We start from the raw sequence: 22,230 nt of genomic DNA on the forward strand, positions 1-22,230 counted from the left end.
ACGTTGGAGGCGACGGCCGCGTGGTAGTAGAGGAGTCAGCGACGTGGCCCTAGGGTATCATAACTCTAGGGTTACTTCTGGTGCATCTGAGGACCGTTGGATCTAATCAGATCCAATGGTTGATAGAAGCGGCGGCTAGGTGCATGGGATGTAAACCCTAGTTGTATTTTGGGGTTACTGTTGAGCTAACTGGGCCTGATTGTAAATGGGCTCTAGGATTAATGTATTCTAGCTTGTAATAATATATTTAATAATATATATATATATATATATATATTAATAATAATAATAATAATAATAAAAGTAATAATAAAAATAAAATAAAAAATTAGTGTCTACGGTAGCTAATCTGCTATAATAACATTCTCACTTTCCTTCCCAAATGTCCCCTCACTTCCACCATCTGCTCTTCTTCTTTTTCTTCATCTCAACTTTCTTCACACTGCCTTTCTCAAACATCATGTCCTTTAAACTTCACTGTCCTCTGCCAGCTCATCCCCAACCTCAGGCCCCACCTCAACACCTCCATGGAGTGCCACTACGTCCTCCAGGGCCTCCGCCTCGTCCTCTCCGACTACCTCAAGTGCACCTCGTCCTCGTCCCTTGGACACCGCCGAGTCCTGTTGGCAAACGTACCGATCCCTTGACCCCAACTTCGACATGAATTCCTCTTACGGTTTCCAAACCGCTTGGATCTCCCAAGGCTGCTTGAACTTAACCACCAAATCCATCTTCGAAGCTCTTATCCCCAACTCCGCCTTATCCGACGTCTTCTCGAATTATAACCAGTCATTGTAGGGCTCGGCTTGTGCTTCCTTTACATGAAGCTTGGCCAATGTGCAGGCTCTGTACTTGGCCAATAATTCAACTGCCTACGTGTCCGACTGCACTGCCTACCCTTCTATCTACGTCATACCATACCAGTTGCGGATTCAAAAATTTATAAATATTGTTCAAAATTTTAATTTTATTTTCTTAAAAATAATGAGGTGAAATTTTTTTTTCGTTTTTTTTAATATGTTATATTAAATTTTACTTTTATTTCTTAAATAATGGGATGCACACCCCTAGGAAGCTTGGTGCATCCGCCCCTGCCCCAGACCAAATGATGCAGACACCTCCTCTTGTTTGTTCTCGGTTGGGCCTGGCAATAACAGTAATAATGGTAGTAGCGGAATAGGTTTGATTTTGGGTATTTTGATTGGTGTTGGTGTTGGTTTTGCTCTTTTGGTTGGTGGGACTTGGTTTGCTTATAGAAAACACCAGGCTTCGAAGAGGAAGAAAGGGAAAGATAGAAACGGGAGCCTGGATATGGGTGGTTCTGGCTTGGGTTCCATCAGTGACGAAAGCACCAATTTTCTTCACTTGACCTTTGATGAAATCAAGGAAGCTACTAGGAATTTCGAGAGACATCATCATTGGGAGAGGTGGCTATGAGAATGTCTACAAATGCTACTTATCCGACGACTCCGAGGTTGCTTTTAAAAAGGTTCAAGAACTGTTCTACCGTCGGTGATGCCAATTTCACGCATGAAGTCGATGTAATTACTAGTGCTCAAATGTGAATCGCGTTGCTCTTAGAGTCAGGATATTGTACGGCCACCACCACCACTATGGAAGGTCACCAGAGGATAATCGTTTGCGATTTAAAGAAAAACGGGAGTTTGTATGACCATCTGTTTGGTTCCATGAAAAGGAAATTCAGTTGGTCTATTCGACAAAAGATTGCATTAAGAACATCTAGGGGGCTGGCGCCTGGCTTATTTGCATTACCAGGCACAGCCTGCAATCATTCACAGATATCAAAGCTAGTAATATACTTTTGGATGACAAGTTCGAGGCCAAGGTTGCTGATTTCGTATCTCACCGGAGGGGATGACACATTTGAGCACTAGGGTAGCTGGAACAATGGGGTTTGTTGCCCCTGAGTATGCGTTGTAGGGTCAGTTGACTGAGAGAAGCGATGTGTATAGCTTTGGCGTAGTGCTTCTCGAGCTGTTGAGCGGAAAAAAGTACTCGTAATGGATGATGATAACCAGCCTTATTTTGTGCAGATTGGGCATGGTCATTGGTGAAGGCCAAGAGAGCTTTGGATGTTATCGAAGATGGCACGCCGGAGTTGGGGCCACAGGAGGTTCTCAAGAAGTACGTGTTGATCGTGTCCTTTTCTCACAGCCGGAGTTACAATGCCAACCGACCATGGACCAGGTCGTAAAAATGTTGGAAACAGGCATTTCGGTTCCCTCAATCCCTGAGCGGCCAATCCCTCTTGTAGCTCAAATAGATGACATCGAGAGATCCATAAGCAGTAATGGCTCGGGTCAGTTCTTTGTTTCAGGCTATCAGATGCTTACTTATGAAAGTAGTCATCACTCCGGCCGTAAAGACGAAGGGTTAAGTTCAAGCAATTGAATACAAAACCTTCTTCAAGCACAACATTAACATAATCAGACCATTGAACTCTCCAACGGTGCTTCCTTCGTGGGTATGCTCACCTCGATTTTTAATATGTTGTTTGTAAAGATACACCATTTTCAGAAATCAAATTGATTTGCTCAACAAATGATGTTTCATTGTTTTCTTTTTCTTTTTGAAAATTCCTCGTATATGTACATATATATGTCATTTTTTTTTCGATCTATGGCATTGAGTTTTGGTCTTACTGAGTGTTGTCTAATGAACGTGATTACTAGACCTTGTTGTCTGATCTGTAGCTGCTTGCATTGTGCTGTTAGATCTGCATAGGCAATAGCTACTAGCCTACTACATTAGATTATGTATGGCGTGTGGTGGAACTGCTGTAATTGGTGCCGGTCGGAGGTTCGACGGATAATTTGCTGGTATATCGTTATCTTACTCGGACTCGGGTTTTACGGTCATAACGTGTCCAACACAGATACATTTCTCTTAAACTTTCATGTGCTAGGAGTGCCGATGGTCGATCACGTTCCCATATAGTACCCCTGTTGGAGTATGCATCGAATGCGGCTTTCGGACACGGAATGGCTACCAAGAGCAGCGCAATGCTACGGCTAATGTGAACAAAGAAAGAGTATTTGCGGTTGCAGCAGCCGTAGTTTGACGATAATTGAACATGGTTTGAATATGAATTTGATGAAGATGCAGATTCTCATTACACGGCTTGAGGGTAGCTTTTCTTCTGTCTGACCTTTCTTATCTTGGACTTGACCAACAATACTGTCAGGCCCGTCTGAGCATGAGCAAAAGGGACATTCGCCCAAGACCTAAAATTATAAATTTATATAGAATTAAAAATAATAAATTATTTATTTAGCCACTTACTTATTATTTTATTTCTGTTTTAGTTATTCAATTATTATGTTTATTTAAAATTATACTTAACATTACATTTTGTTACTCACTAATAAAAAATTAACAACGATGTTGATGTGATATTTTTAAATTATTTTTTCACGTTCCACTTAATTATTCTTTTATTATTTTTTTTGACAAGATGTAAAAGGCTAAAATCTAACATGTACCCTCTTAAAAGAGAATCATGCTTATTTTGTGTGAGTAATTGGATATTTAATAAAATTTGTTGATGTTTTATGTTTAAAATTTGATGCATTTATTTGATAGCTTATTAAACGTAGTAAAAGATAATTTACAGTTAAATTTATTTAGTTTTATTTATTTTAAAATTCTTTTTTTACAATATTTATTATTAAAAACTTAATTTTTATGTTGGTTCCAAATCATTAAAATCTCATAAATGGGCCTGAATACTGTGATGCAACCGTCTTGAACGTGAACTCGAATTGTCTTAAAATTAACTAGGCGAAGAAAAAAAAAGTGGTTGGTAATAATAATTTATTGAATTCGCCTAAAAAAGAAAGGAAAAAGAGAAAAGGCGGTTGGTAATAATAATTTCTTGAAGACGTACCTGAATTTATACCTGGTAAGTTTAAACTATTAGGAAATTGAGTCCTGAAATGGACCAGCCGATTTTGTTCAACTTTATTTATTTGAAAAGAAGGATTTTCAACATTCCAAATTAGTGGCACTCTAACTAAAGAGAATTATGTACTCTTTTGATTAACGTTTTCTGTTGTCGAAACATTTTCCGTTGTGTCGAGACGTTTATTTGCCCGGCGAAAAAGACAAACAAAAAGTGTACACATAAGTGTAACTGTCTCGAGAAATATAAGTGTTTATCTTCTGGCATAAGATAGAACACTAATTTGTAGAGTCACCACCAATCATTTAATGAGGTGTGATTGGCCACCAAAATATTATGATATTTTAATAAAATACCTGAGAATAATATTAAATAACACAACGAGGGTCTGCTTACCAGAGAATAAGTTCAGGAGTCGGTTACGTGTAGGGAAAGATTAGCACCTCACAGCGTCCAAAATTGACACATTTGTTTATCAGATAATTGTTTTAGCAATAAATTAATAAATTTGTATTTAATTTTGTTTTATGATCCCATAAAAACATTTGGAATATTATTTTATATCGATAATCATTTTAAAAATATATTCCTAATAAGTTAAGGAAATATTTTTTATGACTTATCGTATAAAATAAAATAATCATATTACAAATAATAATTTTAATGATTAAAATATGAAAATATCAAAATACTAGGTTACTACTGCAAATATTACATATTTTAGATTCTAAAAGTATAAATAAAACAATAATAATATTAAAAATTAAAGATATTAAAGTTTGGTACTTAAATTGCAAAATAACAAAAATAATGGGCCTAATTTAAAATGTTATAAAATTAAAGTATTAATAGTGTAATTGAAACCATAAATAATTAAACTGGTTAAAATATAAATTATTAATATTTATGGGACTAAAATGTATATTTAACTTAAATATATATATATACAGGCAGTTACTATAATGAAAATAAATAAAATTTGAAGACAAAATTTCAATGAGTAGAAATATGCTTTTGGTGACCAAAATGATAGAATACAAAGTACAGGGGCTATAGGTGCAATTTACCCATGCTTGAATTTACCCAGAGGTCCCTCTCCAAAACGACGTAGTTTTGGAAGAGGTATAAAAAGACCCTAACCAGCCCTAAAGGGCCAAGTTCTCTCATTTTCTCTCCTTGCTTTCTCGTCCCCCTCTAATATTCCCTCGCCTGAGGGAATTAGGCCACCGCTGGCCGCCGATAGCCGGCACCTACAATCGTCACCGGCTACTGTTCACGGTGGCCGAAATTTATATATAATATCCCAAAATGTTCCCCGATTTTCCCTCAACCTAGATCCGATCTCCTCTTTGCTTAAAACCCAACAAATCTTCGTATATATAACCGTTTACCTTCGGTGTTTCGTCTTCTCTGGTAGTGCGTGGGAGCTCCAACAACCGTGATAAGCCTTCTATCCTTTTTTTTTGCTTCTCGGTTGGTTGCTGGTTATTCGAACTTTGCTATGTGTATTAATGTTGCTTGCTTGTTCTTCCCTACTCCTCGTTTCTGTTTGATGTGTTTCGGCGCTGTATGCTCTCTTTCTTTCTTTTTTGCTTGCAGGTGATGGCTTTTTATAGCCCTTCGAGTTCGGCCATAATGATGAACCCTACCAGTGAGTCACCAGACCTACGGTGGTGACTAATCATAGGTCAATGAGGTATGCGGTTGCTATGCTCCTTCTTAAGTCTTCCATTAAGGCGGTGGTGGCATGGTAGCAGGTGGTTGGACCTTATGGAGGCGGTGGTCGGAATAGGCCCTAGGGTGTAATGAAACCCTAAGGTTTCTTGAAACACCTGGATCATTTGTGGTAGTTGGATCTCTCCAGATCGAATGTTGATGGTTGTTGACGGCTACTGGAGAAGATGATGGAAACCCTAGCTGCTGATTCTGGTCTCCTTGGGCTTGGACCTGTCTCGGGTTATTGGGCTTCAGTTGATCTGGGTTTAGTTGTAATTGGGTCTGGATCATGCTTTGTAATTGGGCCTCCAAAAATAATAATAATAATAATAATATATGTAAACTCAGACGAAAATGACTGTCGACAGCTGCCCCTCTTTGCTTATTTTTGTGTTAACAAGAATAGAGCAAAGATAAAAAGACAAGAAATTTTCATCCTACTGACTTATTTTTATAGGAAATCTGTAACACCCCAATTTAGGGGCTAAATTTAAGAAAATATAAATTGGTGGATTTAATTTGGTATTTTGAAAGAAACAGGGGATTAAATTGTAAAGTTCTAAAGTTGGCAAACCGTTTTTAGAAGTGCAGAAAGTTCAGTGGCTAAACCCATGATTTAACCATTTTTTTAATATGTTGAATTATAAATCTGATTCTCGTGCGCAGGCAGCAGAAATTTTCCAGATTTCCCTTCTCCAGCAACCCAACTTCCAACTCCGATCTACTCGCCGTCCGACCTCCAAACGACGAGCCGAAACAACCATCGTGTTCGTTATCAACCGAGGAACAAAACCCCTCAAACCTTTCGTCGTGAATCATCGCCGTTCGTCGTGAATTTCAGTCGGAAGTATCGTCGGTAATAACTCGGTTTTAGTTGGTTTTTCATTGATTCACAACGATCGGGTCATCCGTTTACAACACCTCCCGCACCATCGTGTTCCTTGTGCCATTCCGAGTCCACCGGTGTTCTCCTTTTTCTCCGGCGGCGGCGGCGCGTTGGGAGGTTAACCGGTCAAACTTCCCGATTTGTTGAAATCGAGCTCTCCGCCGTTCAAAATTGTGAACCGAGCTTTGTAAGTATCTCGAAATCGCTCAAAATAATTTTTAGAAATTTTTCCGGGATTTTATCACTGTTCACGCACCCCCACGTGCCGCCACTGCGCGTGGGGAAGGGAAAAGTGACCGGTTTGACCGGTTTTGGAACTGTTTTGACCGGTTTGACCGGTCACAACCCGGCCCGACCCGTTTACCCGACCCGTTGACCCGACCCGACCCGTTTTCTCGACCCGTTGACCCGACCCGACCCGTTGACCGTTGACCCGTTGACCGTTGACCATTAACCGGAGTTGACCACTGTTGACCAAAACTTTGACTGGCTTTGGTCGGGCATTAAACAACCTTTGACTTTGACCGAGTATACCTATCCTGACATTTTTCGACGTTCCAAATCCGATTCCGCTGTCCGTTTTTCGAAATTCGAACCCGAAGGCCTCGAAATTGTCAGTCAAACCCGTTGACTTTGATTTTGACCGAAAATTCCAAATTTCCGAAAAGTCATATTTTATGCTTTCGACGTCCTGAATCCGAATCCGAAGTCCGTTTCGCCAAATTCGAACTCGGTAAGCCATCTTTCACTGATTTATCACCCGATTCGATCCGTTTATCGTAATTAAGCTCCGTTTCTGATATAATTTATGTTGATATGTATCTGAGGAATTATTGGAAGTTGAATTGAAGATCAAAGGCGTTCGAATGGAATTTTTATGGTCGATCAGTATTGCACAGAAATCGAGGTAATACTTTACTACCTCTTTATGCGTTATAGAACATGTTGGTATTGGTAAATGCATGAATGGAAATGTTTGGTCTCATATGTGTAATTAATGAAGTTCTACACTCGATCTGAATACGGTAAAAAGGTTCAGTAATTGATTATGTTCAGATGACTTCTATAAGAAATTAAGGGATTGCTAGAATTAAATTACAAGTTATGTACTTAGTGGTAAAGAAATAAACCTGGATCTGTAACTTATAATTTATTTCATCAAAGGTTAAATGTTAAAGGCATTTGGATGTGAATTTATGAAAATACTCCGGTAGGGTAAAATTACGAAAATACCCTTGTGTTATAAAAAGACAAGATTGGAATATGGAAGTTAGATAAGAGGATTTTACCGACATATTGATCTGATAAAAATATTGATGTGCATAAGAAATGATAGTTATACGTAGAAATTATGGATAATCGGTTTTTAACCCCAAGAGGGTTTATGCAAGATACTAGAAGTGTGTTAAGGGAATTATTTCAAGATCAGAGATTGTTCAAGAAAGCAATTAATCATAGGATCTCTAAATTATATTATTTTCGTTAAGAGCTAATATCGAACTTATCTGGTTAAGAAATTACGGAAATGCCCTTAAGAGGTAGAATAGTCTGAGATGACTCTGAATGAGAAAATACTTAGAGGATTCGTACTTAACTCGATTAAGTATGGATTTAATTGTTAAGATCCCGACTTAGTGCAGGAAAATTTATGATATTCCGTTTGTAAAGTCTGAGAAGACACTTGACCTGAAAATATTCGAATAATGAGTAAATACTGGAAGAGTAATTTATCGGGGGTTTTCTGCTGTCAGAATTGTTCGAAAGGACTGAAGTAAATGATAAGATTGAATTAAATAATAAGATCGGATGGAAGGAAAAGATTGAAATACCGTGAATCTGTAAAATGACCAAAATACCCTTGTAATAGAAATGACCCAAGAATATCACCAAGCTCAGGAATGATTGAATATCCTCGAGCTCTGAAATGAATGGAATAAAACTGAACATCAAAATTACCAAAATACCCTTATGGCCTAAATTAAGTAAATGTCTTGGATTAATTAAGGAATCCAAGTAAGATAAGTATTGGACTACCTTTAAAGGTAATGGAAAACAATTCAAGTGAATAGATCAACCCTAAAGCTATGTCAATACCTGAATGACATAGATATTACTGGAACATGTGTTCATCTTCTCAAGTTTGGCTCGATGATAAAATTTGGAAGTATTCAACTCAGCTTTAGATTGTATTCAGTACTAAGAATTGGACGTTTGTTCGACAATCAACCACGAAAACCAAATTGAATGGAATAGAAGTACAACATGTATCTGAAATTCAGGAACGTTTGAATTACTCTGGAAAATCCTGAAGTAACTGGAATAGAGATGACTGCTAAATGAAATAGGTAACTTCAATGACTGAGGATTTAGTAAGTGACTTGGATAAGTCTGGAAACTCTGATGAGTTTACGTATGTACAATTACAATGAGTTTGAACAAATTAATCAAGTACGTCAGCATTTCATGATATTGTAGAAGTGTGGAAATGAAATAAAGACATTGGAAGATCTATTCAACGATGATTCCGAAAATGGTCTATGGACAAGATTTGTGGTATTAAAGAGTAAATACCCTGGAAGAACAATGAATTGACCAATCGACAGGCATTAGTTCTGGAAACTATTCATCTAAGAGTTGTCCGATAATTCGATCAATCGATAGATAATATAAATGTCCTGAACCTTCATTTCTTCCTTATCAACTCAAGTCACTTTCTGAATAACTGATGATTCTGTCAGTTATTGAACTCTTTTAATAGTGATTCTGAATTCCGATATTCTATCGGTATACTAAAGATCCGTGTTCCCCTACTTGTTAAGATTATCCAATATCTTTGAATACTATCTGTAAATTCTGGTGTGTTCCCTACTCACATGAATATTTTACCTGATTTTCGATTTGATTTCTGATTTGATACTTGACATGGATTCTGATCTGATATCTGACTTGGATTCTGATCTGTTACTTGACCTGATTTCTGATATGATACTTGACCTGATTTATGTTTTGATTTTTGATATATCCGTTTACGGACGGACATATCTTACTTGGGGGGTAATGTTGGAGGAAGTATACCTGGAGGCTCCTCGGCTGTGTGCTCAGGGCCTTATTTACCGGTTCCTCGGCCGTGTGCTCAGGGCCAACTAGACTTGATGGTGGGTGTATGGTTCTGGGGAACCTACACAACTTGGACTTGTTGGATGGGGGTATATATATATATGTTTTTAAAAAAAAGATCTGAAAAGTTACATGATTTTTGGGAACACACTAGAAAACCTGTTCTGATCTCCTGAACCTAGACATCCGAAATATTTCCATCTGAAATGAATACTATTTGTTACTACATGCGATATCAATGGACCTCAGCTCAACATAAAGATCTGTAAATATCTGAACCAATAAGGAAAATATGTTTATCTGTATCTGCACGTTTTTCAGCATCATCGGGTAGTTCTGTATTACTGAGCTTTTCGAAGCTCACTCTATTACTCACCTTTTCAGGTTAAAAGAATTGTACCAGTGCATCTATCGACTTCAGTAAGGGAGTTCTTCCGGCGTTGTTGCAGAGTATGGTACATGTGATTAGGGGGCATGTAATTGTATTTTGATTTATATACGAGTCTGGAAATATGTTTTATTTTTAAATAGTGACAAATGATTTTATAAGTTTACATGTTCTGATAAAAAGATTTAAATTTTCCGCTATTTTTACAATGGGTCGCTCCGGTGGCCCTAATGTGACACCCCGGATCGGATTTGGTTACCCTTATCGGTCTGGGGGGTTACATTTAGTGGTATCAGAGCTATGGTTTGAGTCAAAATTTTTAAAGATAGACCGGCCGGTCGAATGTCAAAATATGTCTGATCAGTACATGTCCCTAGACTGCAATCGTACCTCTCTGAGCCGGAACTCCAGGGCTGAGTCCCTATCTGTAACGAATAAACCGAAGTTTCTATCTGTTAAGGCTATACTTGTACAAAAAGGAATACCAGTAACATCTGTCTAAACGCTGTAAAGTATCTCATGAGCCATGTGAGAGTTATTCATCTGAGAATTTCTGACTCGACTCCGGAAATGAAATTGAGATATGTTGCTGCTCTACGAGCCTATTCACGTATCCAATGCTGAATTGATTTCACAAGAATAAAGTTGTTCTGATTATTTACTTGGACTGAGGGAGAATTCTGAAGAGATTGATTACTCGAGAAAATTTTAAATTCTTTTATTGAAATAAGGAAAAATTTATGATAAGAATGTATGCTCAGCTGGTTAAGGATAAGTGGAGGAATCGTACTTTTATAAAAGCTATTGATAGATTTGAAAGAACTGATGGAAGTTTCATTTATGCAATCATGTGAAATGAAGGAATTTCGAGGACGAAATTTGTTTTAGGAGGGGAGAATTGTAACACCCCAATTTAGGGGCTAAATTTAAGAAAATATAAATTGGTGGATTTAATTTGGTATTTTGAAAGAAACAGGGGATTAATATGTAAAGTTCTAAAGTTGGCAAACCGTTTTCAGAAGTGCAGAAAGTTCAGTGGCTAAACCCATGATTTAACCATTTTTTTAATATGTTGAATTATAAATCTGATTCTCGTGCGCAGGCAGCAGAAATTTTCCAGATTTCCCTTCTCCAGCAACCCAACTTCCAACTCCGATCTACTCGCCGTCCGACCTCCAAACGACGAGCCGAAACAACCATCGTGTTCGTTCAACCGAGGAACAAAACCCCTCAAACCTTTCGTCGTGAATCATCGCCGTTCGTCGTGAATTTCAGTCGGAAGTATCGTCGGTAATAACTCGGTTTTAGTTGGTTTTTCATTGATTCACAACGATCGGGTCATCCGTTTACGACACCTCCCGCACCATCGTGTTCCTTGTGCCGTTTCGAGTCCACCGGTGTTCTCCTTTTTCTCCGGCGACGGCAGCGCTTTGGGAGGTGAACCGGTCAAACTTCCCGATTTGTTGAAATCGAGCTCTCCGCCGTTCAAAATTGTGAACCGAGCTTTGTAAGTATCTCGAAATCGCTCAAAATAATTTTTAGAAATTTTTCCGGGATTTTATCACTGTTCACGCGCCCCCACGCGCCGCCACTGCGCGTGGGGAAGGGAAAAGTGACCGGTTTGACCGGTTTTGGAACTGTTTTGACCGGTTTGACCGGTCACAACCCGACCCGACCCGTTTACCCGACCCGTTTACCCGACCCGTTTACCCGACCCGTTGACCCGACCCGACCCGTTGACCCGACCCGTTGACCCGACCCGTTGACCGTTGACCCGTTGACCGTTGACCGTTGACCGGAGTTGACCACTGTTGACCAAAACTTTGACTGGCTTTGATCGGGCATTAAACGACCTTTGACTTCGACCGAGTATACCTATCCTGACATTTTTCGACGTTCCAAATCCGATTTTGCTGTCTGTTTTTCGAAATTCGAACCCGAAGGCCTCGAAATTGTCAGTCATACCCGTTGACTTTGATTTTGACCGAAAATTCCAAATTTCCGAAAAGTCATATTTTATGCTTTCGACGTCCTGAATCCGAATCCGAAGTCCGTTTCGCCAAATTCGAACTCGGTAAGCCATCTTTCACTGATTTATCACCCGATTCGATCCGTTTATCGTAATTAAGCTCCGTTTCTGATATAATTTATGTTGATATGTATCTGAGGAATTATTGGAAGTTGAATTGAAGATCAAAGGCGTTCGAATGGAATTTTTATGGTCGATCAGTATTGCACAGAAATCGAGGTAATTTTTTACTACCTCTTTATGCGTTATAGAACATGTTGGTATTGGTAAATACATGAATGGAAATGTTTGGTCTCATATGTGTAATTAATGAAGTTCTACACTCGATCTGAATACGGTAAAAAGGTTCAGTAATTGATTATGGTTCAGATGACTTCTATAAGAAATTAAGGGATTGCTAGAATTAAATTACAAGTTATGTACTTAGTGGTAAAGAAATCAACCTGGATCTGTAACTTATAATTTATTTCATCAAAGGTTAAATGTTAAAGGCATTTGGATGTGAATTTATGAAAATACTCCGGTAGGGTAAAATTATGAAAATACCCTTGTGTTATAAAAAGATAAGATTGGAATATGGAAGTTAGATAAGAGGATTTTACCGACATATTGATCTGATAAAAATATTGATGTGCATAAGAAATGATAGTTATACGTAGAAATTATGGATAACCGGTTTTTAACCCCAAGAGGGTTTATGCAATATACTAGAAGTGTGTTAAGGGAATTATTTCAAGATCAGAGATTGTTCAAGAAAGCAATTAATCATAGGATCTCTAAATTATATTATTTTCGTTAAGAGCTAATATCGAACTTATCTGGTTAAGAAATTACGGAAATGCCCTTAAGAGGTAGAATAGTCTGAGATGACTCTGAATGAGAAAATACTTAGAGGATTCGTACTTAACTCGATTAAGTACGGATTTAATTGTTAAGATCCCGACTTAGTGCAGGAAAATTTATGATATTCCGTTTGTAAAGTCTGAAAAGACACTTGACCTGAAAATATTCGAATAATGAGTAAATACTGGAAGAGTAATTTATCGGGGGTATTCTGCTGTCAGAATTGTTCGAAAGGACTGAAGTAAATGATAAGATTGAATTAAATAATAAGATCGGATGGAAGGAAAAGATTGAAATACCGTGAATCTGTAAAATGACCAAAATACCCCTGTAATAGAAATGACCCAAGAATATCACCAAGCTCAGGAATGATTGAATATCCTCGAGCTCTGAAATGAATGGAATAAAACTGAATATCAAAATTACCAAAATACCCTTATGGCCTAAATTAAGTAAATGTCTTGGATTAATTAAGGAATCCAAGTAAGATAAGTATTGGACTACCTTTAAAGGTAATGGAAAACAATTCAAGTGAATAGATCAACCCTAAAGCTATATCAATACCTGAATGACATAGATATTACTGGAACATGTGTTCATCTTCTCAAGTTTGGCTCGATGATAAAATTTGGAAGTATTCAACTCAGCTTTAGATTGTATTCAGTACTAAGAATTGGACGTTTGTTCGACAATCAACCACGAAAACCAAATTGAATGGATTGGAAGTACAACATGTATATGAAATTCAGGAACGTTTGAATTACTCTGGAAAATCCTGAAGTAACTGGAATAGAGATGACTGCTAAATGAAATAGGTAACTTCAATGACTGAGGATTTAGTAAGTGACTTGGATAAGTCTGGAAACTCTGATGAGTTTACGTAGTGTACAATTACAATGAGTTTGAACAAATTAATCAAGTACGTCAGCATTTCATGATATTGTAGAAGTGTGGAAATGAAATAAAGACATTGGAAGATCTATTCAACGATGATTCCGAAAATGGTCTATGGACAAGAATTGTGGTATTAAAGAGTAAATACCCTGGAAGAACAATGAATTGACCAATCGACAGGCATTAGTTCTGGAAACTATTCATCTAAGAGTTGTCCGATAATTCGATCAATCGATAGATAATATAAATGTCCTGAACCTTCATTTCTTCCTTATCAGCTCAAGTCACTTTCTGAATAACTGATGATTCTGTCAGTTATTGAACTCTTTCAATAGTGATTCTGAATTCCGATATTCTATCGGTATACTAAAGATCCGTGTTCCCCTACTTGTTAAGATTATCCAATATCTTTGAATACTATCTGTAAATTCTGGTGTGTTCCCTACTCACATGAATATTTTACCTGATTTCGATTTGATTTCTGATTTGATACTTGACATGGATTCTGATCTGATATCTGACTTGGATTCTGATCTGTTACTTGACCTGATTTCTGATATGATACTTGACCTGATTTATGTTTTGATTTTTGATATATCCGTTTACGGACGGACATATCTTACTTGGGGGGTAATGTTGGAGGAAGTATACCTGGAGGCTCCTCAGCTGTGTGCTCAGGGCCTTATTTACCGGTTCCTCGGCTGTGTGCTCAGGGCCAACTGGACTTGATGGTGGGTGTATGGTTCTGGGGAACCTACACAACTTGGACTTGTTGGATGGGGGTATATATATATGTTTTTAAAAAAAAGATCTGAAAAGTTACATGATTTTTGGGAACACACTAGAAAACCTGTTCTGATCTTCTGAACCTAGACATCCGAAATATTTCCATCTGAAATGAATACTATTTGTTACTACATGCGATATCAATGGACCTCAGCTCAACATAAAGATCTGTAAATATCTGAACCAATAAGGAAAATATGTTTATCTGTATCTGCACGTTTTTCAGCATCATATGGTAGTTCTGTATTACTGAGCTTTTCGAAGCTCACTCTATTACTCACCTTTTCAGGTTAAAAGAATTGTACCAGTGCATCTATCGACTTCAGTAAGGGAGTTCTTCCGGCGTTGTTGCAGAGTATGGTACATGTGATTAGGGGGCATGTAATTGTATTTTGATTTATATACGAGTTTGGAAATATGTTTTATTTTTAAATAGTGACAAATGATTTTATAAGTTTACATGTTCTGATAAAAAGATTTAAATTTTCCGCTATTTTTACAATGGGTCGCTCCGGTGGCCCTAATGTGACACCCCGGATCGGATTTGGTTACCCTTATCGGTATGGGGGGTTACAAAATCAAAAGTAAAAACACCCTACCCGGAGGTTTTACAAATCACCCGGAGGATTTAATTTTCTAGAACATTAAATGAGAGTAAGAAACTTTGAAAATTGCTTTCTTACTTTTCAAGAATTTTATTTTCTAGAATATTAAATGAGAAACTTTGAAAATCGCTTTCTCATTTTCATGCGAAAATCATATGTAAACATCCTACCCTAAGGTTTGACGGATGGCCCTAAAAACTTATCATCTGGCTCGAAAGATTGGTAGATGACCCTAAGGATTTAACATCATGCTCGAAAGACTGACAGATGACCCGAAGGATTTGTGGGAAATAATTTACTGGGTAAGAAACTTTGAAAATCGCTTTCTTACTTTTCAAGAATTTCATTTTCTAGAATATTAAATGAGAAACTTTGAAAATCGCTTTCTCATTTTCATGCGAAAATCATATGTAAACATCCTACCCAAAGGTTTGACGGATGGCCCTAAGGACTTATTATCTAACTCGAAAGACTGACAAAAGACCCTAAGGATTTAAATATCATGCTCTAAAAACTTACAGATGACCCGAAGGATTTACAAATTTGTGGGAAATAATTAACTAGGTAAGAACTTTGGAAATCGCTTTCTTACTTTTCAAGAATTTCATTTTCTAGAACATTAAATGAGAAATTTTGAACATCGTTTTCTCATTCTTCGAAACAAATTGTTAGGTTAGGTAACATGCCCCAAAAATAATGCTTCCTCTGCGGATTGCATCCATCTATTTGTAACACCCCAACCCATATCCGACCCGAATACGAGTCTGATATGTCACATTGACATTTCAAAACCTTTATTCTTGCAAAATAACAGAACATTTGAACTTATATTAAGAAAATATGATCATATATTGTTCAATTGTGTTAGTTATAAAATTTTGAGGCAAAAACGTATTTATGAACAATACTCGAATGTTAAAATTTTCCAGATTGCATAGGGGAACTGATTCCCCTGCTACATTACTGCTACAATACTTCTACAGTACTGCTACAGTACCTCGGCAAAACATGTATAAAACTCCTAAAATTTAAAATGTTCATCATTATATATTTACCATTTACATATATACGTTTAAAACATTCCAAAACTCGATCAGAGCGTTTCTAATACAAATCCTTTTTATTACATGCCAACTAAATTCTTTCTAACAAAATACATATAATTCGAACTACATTTCTGATCTGATCTTCGGTAAGGAGAACTGACATTTCTTGTTCCTCTTTACTTCTCTTTTCGCTTTCCAAACCTACTTGTGGAACACTCACACGCTAAGTCGATGACTTAGTGAGGCATAAAAATATATAATGGAAATCATAAAGAAATACTCTTAACATCATATAATTCATATCAAATGTATGAACATTTATTACGATCATATCATATACAAAGCATATATCATTTCTGTAACATATACCCACATCCACATATATCTTTATCAACACGTTTAACATTTTATATTCATTATCATTAATCCCTATAATTTAACCACCTTGTACATAACATATCATGCATTAACCAAACAATACACCATTACATAAATCCTGTGATCTATTCCATAGAACCATTCACATATACATATCATATTCAATATACTTATTAAATTTCTTTGTTAGCCCATGTACACTATTGAGAACTGAAGGTATGTGAGTACATTGAGGTTGTGCACTAATGTTGTCACCATAGCTCGTATAAGTCCCACTGAGTGGCATATGAAATTTGTCCCGAAGGACCACTGTATTGTCCCGAAGTACCACTGTATTGTCCCGAATGACCACTATAACCCTCGACTCTTGGCATGCCAGCTATACCTATAGCTCTCGTATCATATAACATGAGCATTTTTCTTTTGCTTCATATATTCGTGTACTCATATCATTGCTCTTATGATCACATAATACATGTGTATATAATCACGTAGTTTACTTTCATGTAATTCATGTCACTTTTCATATGAATTCATATTCATATGTCACATAGCTCGTATCACTTTGCATGGATTCACATAAACATATATATCATTTTATTTATGTCTTATTCTTATAGCATCACCTATGTTTCATCACTTAATCTCATATCATATAACATGCTCTATCCTCTTATGTTCACATGACATATAATGCATACAAATTATATTCATATATACCTTTACTCATGAATTCATACATCATACAAATCATATCGTCTCTTATTCTCATATGTTTCCAATACATCACATATAACACTAGTGCATTTTCACGTAAACATGTAAAACATGTAACATATAAGAATATATATCTATTTCTATATACTAATACACACATAATAATCACATAACATTTTAAAATTTACTTTTTACCACAGTAACTCTATCATTGGCTCATCGCAAGCCAATGTTTGTTCAAGAACCTAAGTACAAAATAAATTGCACTCACCTTAGCCTTGCTTTGATTCGATCCTAATTCTTTGATTGTTCTGGAACTCGTTTAAGCTCTTTATCTACATAAATATAATTTTCAAAACAATTATCAGAAGCCTAAACCTTAAACTGGATGTTAATAACTTAAGTTAGTTTAATGAACCAAAATTCCATTTTTCCTTTAGGGGGAATTGATACCCCCCAAGGGGTATCTGTACCCCCTGCATAATCTGAAATTTTTCGTTCAATCCCAGAAATCACATTTTAAGCACGAAAATTACTCAATTCAACTTGAATACTTCATATTTTCATCCTCTTTCATATTCTTAACTTACATATACATGCTTAAACTCATTTATATCTATTTATCTCATCTTAAACCTCAAAATCCTCTCCTCTTTATGAATTTCAAAAATCATACCCAATTTTCAATATGTTATAATTTCAATTCTATACCTTCATATCTCTTAATTAAACTGATGACAAGTCAAATTTAACTTCAAATTCAACTTATCAACTCTTTTCCAGAAATTCATTTAGAAACTCCTTCTCTTTAATCTTTCATAACTTCATCATCTTTTGATTTTAAGATAACTTAAGCTTTCCTTAAGTTATCATCTAATGATCAAAACTAACTCATAAAATCAACAAATAATTGATTAACCAGAAAACTCACCTTTGCCTTGGAGCCTTCACGGGAGGAAGAAGAATAATGGAGAAGAGTTTTCCATATATCTCTCTCTCCACATGCTTATCTCTTAATAAATAGATTTTTATCTTTTAGATAAAAAGACATAATACCCTTTAATTCCTTTGATAATTACTAATAACTTTCAGGAAATATTTCCAAATAAATCATTGAACTATTTAACTATTTTACTTTGACCAATAAATTCTAAAATATTTCAATTTGGTCACTAACCCGGTATTGAGGATGTTACACTATTCTTCAGATGTTTGCCTCTCCTAACATGATTCCTGCATTTGTGATTTGAATTTTACCTTATATTCGTAAGGTATTTTGTTCCTGCATCTTCATGTAAAAATGTATTTATGCAAATGCAATCAAATGTATCAATGTAATGCATTTCTTTTATGCAAATAATGTTTTTATGAATGCAAAAAATATCGATTCAATCTTCATTTGTCTCCAAAGTGGTGAATTTGATCTTCTTCTTGATCATTCCTTTCCCGGGTTTACTTCAATTGTAATAACTTATGCTATCAAACTTGTATTTCTGAAGAATCATCTGATCAACTTGTATCTTTGTGTCATCTTTGCCTTAATTTACATTAAAGTCTCAGAATAAATGTTTCATTTATGGAGCTATTGCCACACTCAGAATTATGACCTTGTTGCCCCATTTTGTCCTTGATAAGACCAGCTTTCTTCACCTGAACTTGTGTAGCAATCCGATAAAACTTTCATCTTTGAAAAGAGAATATATCATCTTTGAAGAATGTAGATGTAACTATGTTTAAACTCTGCAGAGATTAATCAGGAGAGCAACGTCTGTTCTGATTTCACTTTTGAAATACATCATAAGTAGGATTTATCCTAATTCTTTTAATGTCTCCACATCTAATCATATCTCGAACAAGGTTATTCAGATCATATCATATAGAGATATTTAACAACAACCTATTGTTCAACCTTAGTTGGCTCCACTAGTTTGTTGTTAAAATTTCAGCGTCCATTTTTGGAAAGAAATTTTCATTATTTCACACTTCAACCTTGGGGTTTTGGAATACAATCCTCATCTTGAGTCAACAAATGAAAACCATATGATCACAACATTGGTTTAGCACCATAATTACTGGTTCGTAAAACATTTAACAACATATTCATCATTTCCTATGGCTTCTGCCTAGATTTCTCAACCAAGGAAATTCTTTGAATAGTGTTCAGAGATTTTATATGACATTACAAGGACACTTAAGAACAAAGCTTAATGGGAATACAAGTAGGACGCTTTGGCTTGTCAGCTTAAATGTATGTGAAATTACCAGAATAATACAATTGTCATTGTTTCACCATTTTCATTCTTCATACCTTCTATCTTATTAGAAATATTTGTTCAAATCAATGATTTTTCTGAAAATATGTATCATCTTCTTATTGACCGGTCGTATTCTTGCCTTTTGCTATGCACTGGGATATGTCCCAATTTGAATAGGGTAATTCTTCTTGATGAGCTGTTGATAATGTCATAAGAGAGTATTACAAGTTCAATTCTCCAGACTTTTTATCTCTTGGACCACTTGCTTTCAAGAATGTGAAATGCTTCATAATTCTGGTATCGCTCATTCTTTTTTCTTCAATAGATGTATAATTAGGCATCAACTTCCTTCACAAACTTTCCTTATTTGAGACTTTTCTGTTTGAAAATGTTTTTCCTCCTTTTTTATCAAATAATGAAAGAATTTTGTAAAATATTGACCCTTACAGGTTTACAATAGAATCAAATCATGAGTTTAAAGAATATCAAAAGAATCAAAAGCTCTTTAATGTTTTAGAGTTATAGTTCCTTGACAAGTAGCAAAATTGAGGGATTAGTTTTAGGTTGGCTTTCCTATTTTCTATGGTTACATCTTATTGAAGATGTCACTCCTCTCTCACTCTTTGTGAACATTGTCACATACCTCACTTTCTTGACTTGGTATTTTAACTGGATGTGGACAAAAAGACGTAACTAACATAACCAATTACTAGTCTTTCTAGAATACCTCTATTTCGATTCTCTGAAATCTTTCATCTAACCAAAGCAGTGCGAAAATATCGGTCTAACAATGAAATTTCTGGGTGTACATGTGTGAAGTTGACTATAACAAGTATTATTTATTTCCTTACAACAACTTCTTGTTTAATAACCTTTTTCCATTTTGGCTAGCTGTATTTAGTTTTATTGAAATTAGCCTTCATTGGGCTAGTTGAAACTTATCCATAAAGTTGGGGCTATTAACCAATTGCTCTAGAGGGAAAACTTTATTGCATATATAATAATAACATTGGTATACAACTCCAACTTCTTAAGCTTATTAAGAATAACATGTTCTAGTCTAGGTAGTTTGGTGGAAATCAGAAAATCTCATTGTAGAGTTCAATTCCCAAGCAACTGTCTTAGACTAGATTTACCCATTTGTAAAGATTTCATCCTCGAATATCATCAATAGAAGAGTAATCTAGATAGTCTTGCAATGTTACACAAAAGATGCCCCATGTTTTATGCTCCTATCTATAAATACCAAGCCTTTTTTCTAATTTCTTGCAATAGGAGAAGGCTCTCTCATATTTGTGAGAGAGTATAGTGTTTAGGTGTATTTCTTCTGAGGTAAGGTCAAGGACTTTATTTTACCAGTTTTCAATCTTAAAACTTTGTCAAAGATGTATAACTCTAATCATAAAGAGTTTTTAATTCATTTGATATTCAAAGAAATGCAAGATTACAAAATTAATTCAATGCTCATAACCTTAAAAATAACACAAATTTATTTATTACCTAAAAGACAGAGAAAAGAACAAAAAACAAGATACTACAAGATAAGATAACACTCTATGACTGATGAAATGATCTCTTCTTTGATTAAGATGCCTCATTACTTATCTGATGTGATGACAATTGACTTAATCATGCTTTGATGCCCTACTTGAGTTTGTCATCCATTGTTCCATTAATTCTTGTGTCAATGTCCCAATGTCAATAAACATCTCTATCTCTTTTAATAGTGACCTAAAATTTCCTATAGAATGCCCAGATACCCCTAAGTGGAAATCACAAACACTATCTTTATCATAGCTATGAGCAAAAGGGTTTGGTGGCACTTTCATTGGCCTTGATGTGACATATTGATTATTAATCAAATAAGGGTATAGATTTGAGATAGAAATTTAGAAAACCTCCAACGTATTTCTTGATCGTGGGATTTTCTTTGGTTGGTCTGAACCACTAATTGCTTATTTTTTTTGTCGTTACAGGCAATCTGGATGTGACATTCATTCATATCATCAGCTTTCGCTTTTTGATCATGTGGGCTTTTGGATTTGACTTTTAAGTTTCCTTCGTTAATTGCATTTTTAATCAATTTTCCACTTGTCATAAGGTTTTTAAATTCATTTGTCGAATTTGCGAGCATTAACTCATAAAAAAGAGTTGGAAGGGAATCGTGAAACATATATGATATATCTTCTTCTATCATGGGAGGTTGAACTTGTGCTGCAACTCCTCTCCATCTTAAGGCATAATCTTTAAATCTTTCATTGGCTTTCATCCTTATTTCTTGAAGATCCTTACGTTTGGGAGCTAAGATTTTAACATATTGATATTGTCCAAAAAATGCATCAACAAAATCAACCTATCTCTTGATTTGTTATGTTCAAATGAATATACCATACTACTGCTGGTCTAATGAGACTATCATGGAAAGAGTGAATTAACAAATCATCAAAATTTAGGCACCCTTTCATTTTTCTGTAAAACATTCTCAGGTGGATTAGTGGACAACTGGTTTCATCATATTTCTCAAAATCAGGCATCCTGAATCTATGAGGGATAACCAAATCTGGAACCAAACTGGGTTCTCTTGCTTCTAATTCTTTAGGTTCAAGTGGGATGCCCCAGGGTATATTTTCATTCTTGATGTATTAACC

At 35.8% G+C, this 22,230-nt stretch overlaps 1 pseudogene; it reads left to right on the forward strand.

Annotated features, from left to right (window-relative positions):
- Positions 1-382: 382 nt before the first annotated feature.
- Positions 383-2,500, forward strand: LOC120152936 (annotated as a pseudogene).
- Positions 2,501-22,230: the final 19,730 nt, after the last annotated feature.

This window comes from Hibiscus syriacus, unplaced genomic scaffold (genome assembly GCF_006381635.1).
Source record: "Hibiscus syriacus cultivar Baekdansim isolate YM2019G1 unplaced genomic scaffold, ASM638163v2 tig00111096_pilon, whole genome shotgun sequence".
Taxonomy (NCBI): Eukaryota; Viridiplantae; Streptophyta; class Magnoliopsida; order Malvales; family Malvaceae; genus Hibiscus; species Hibiscus syriacus.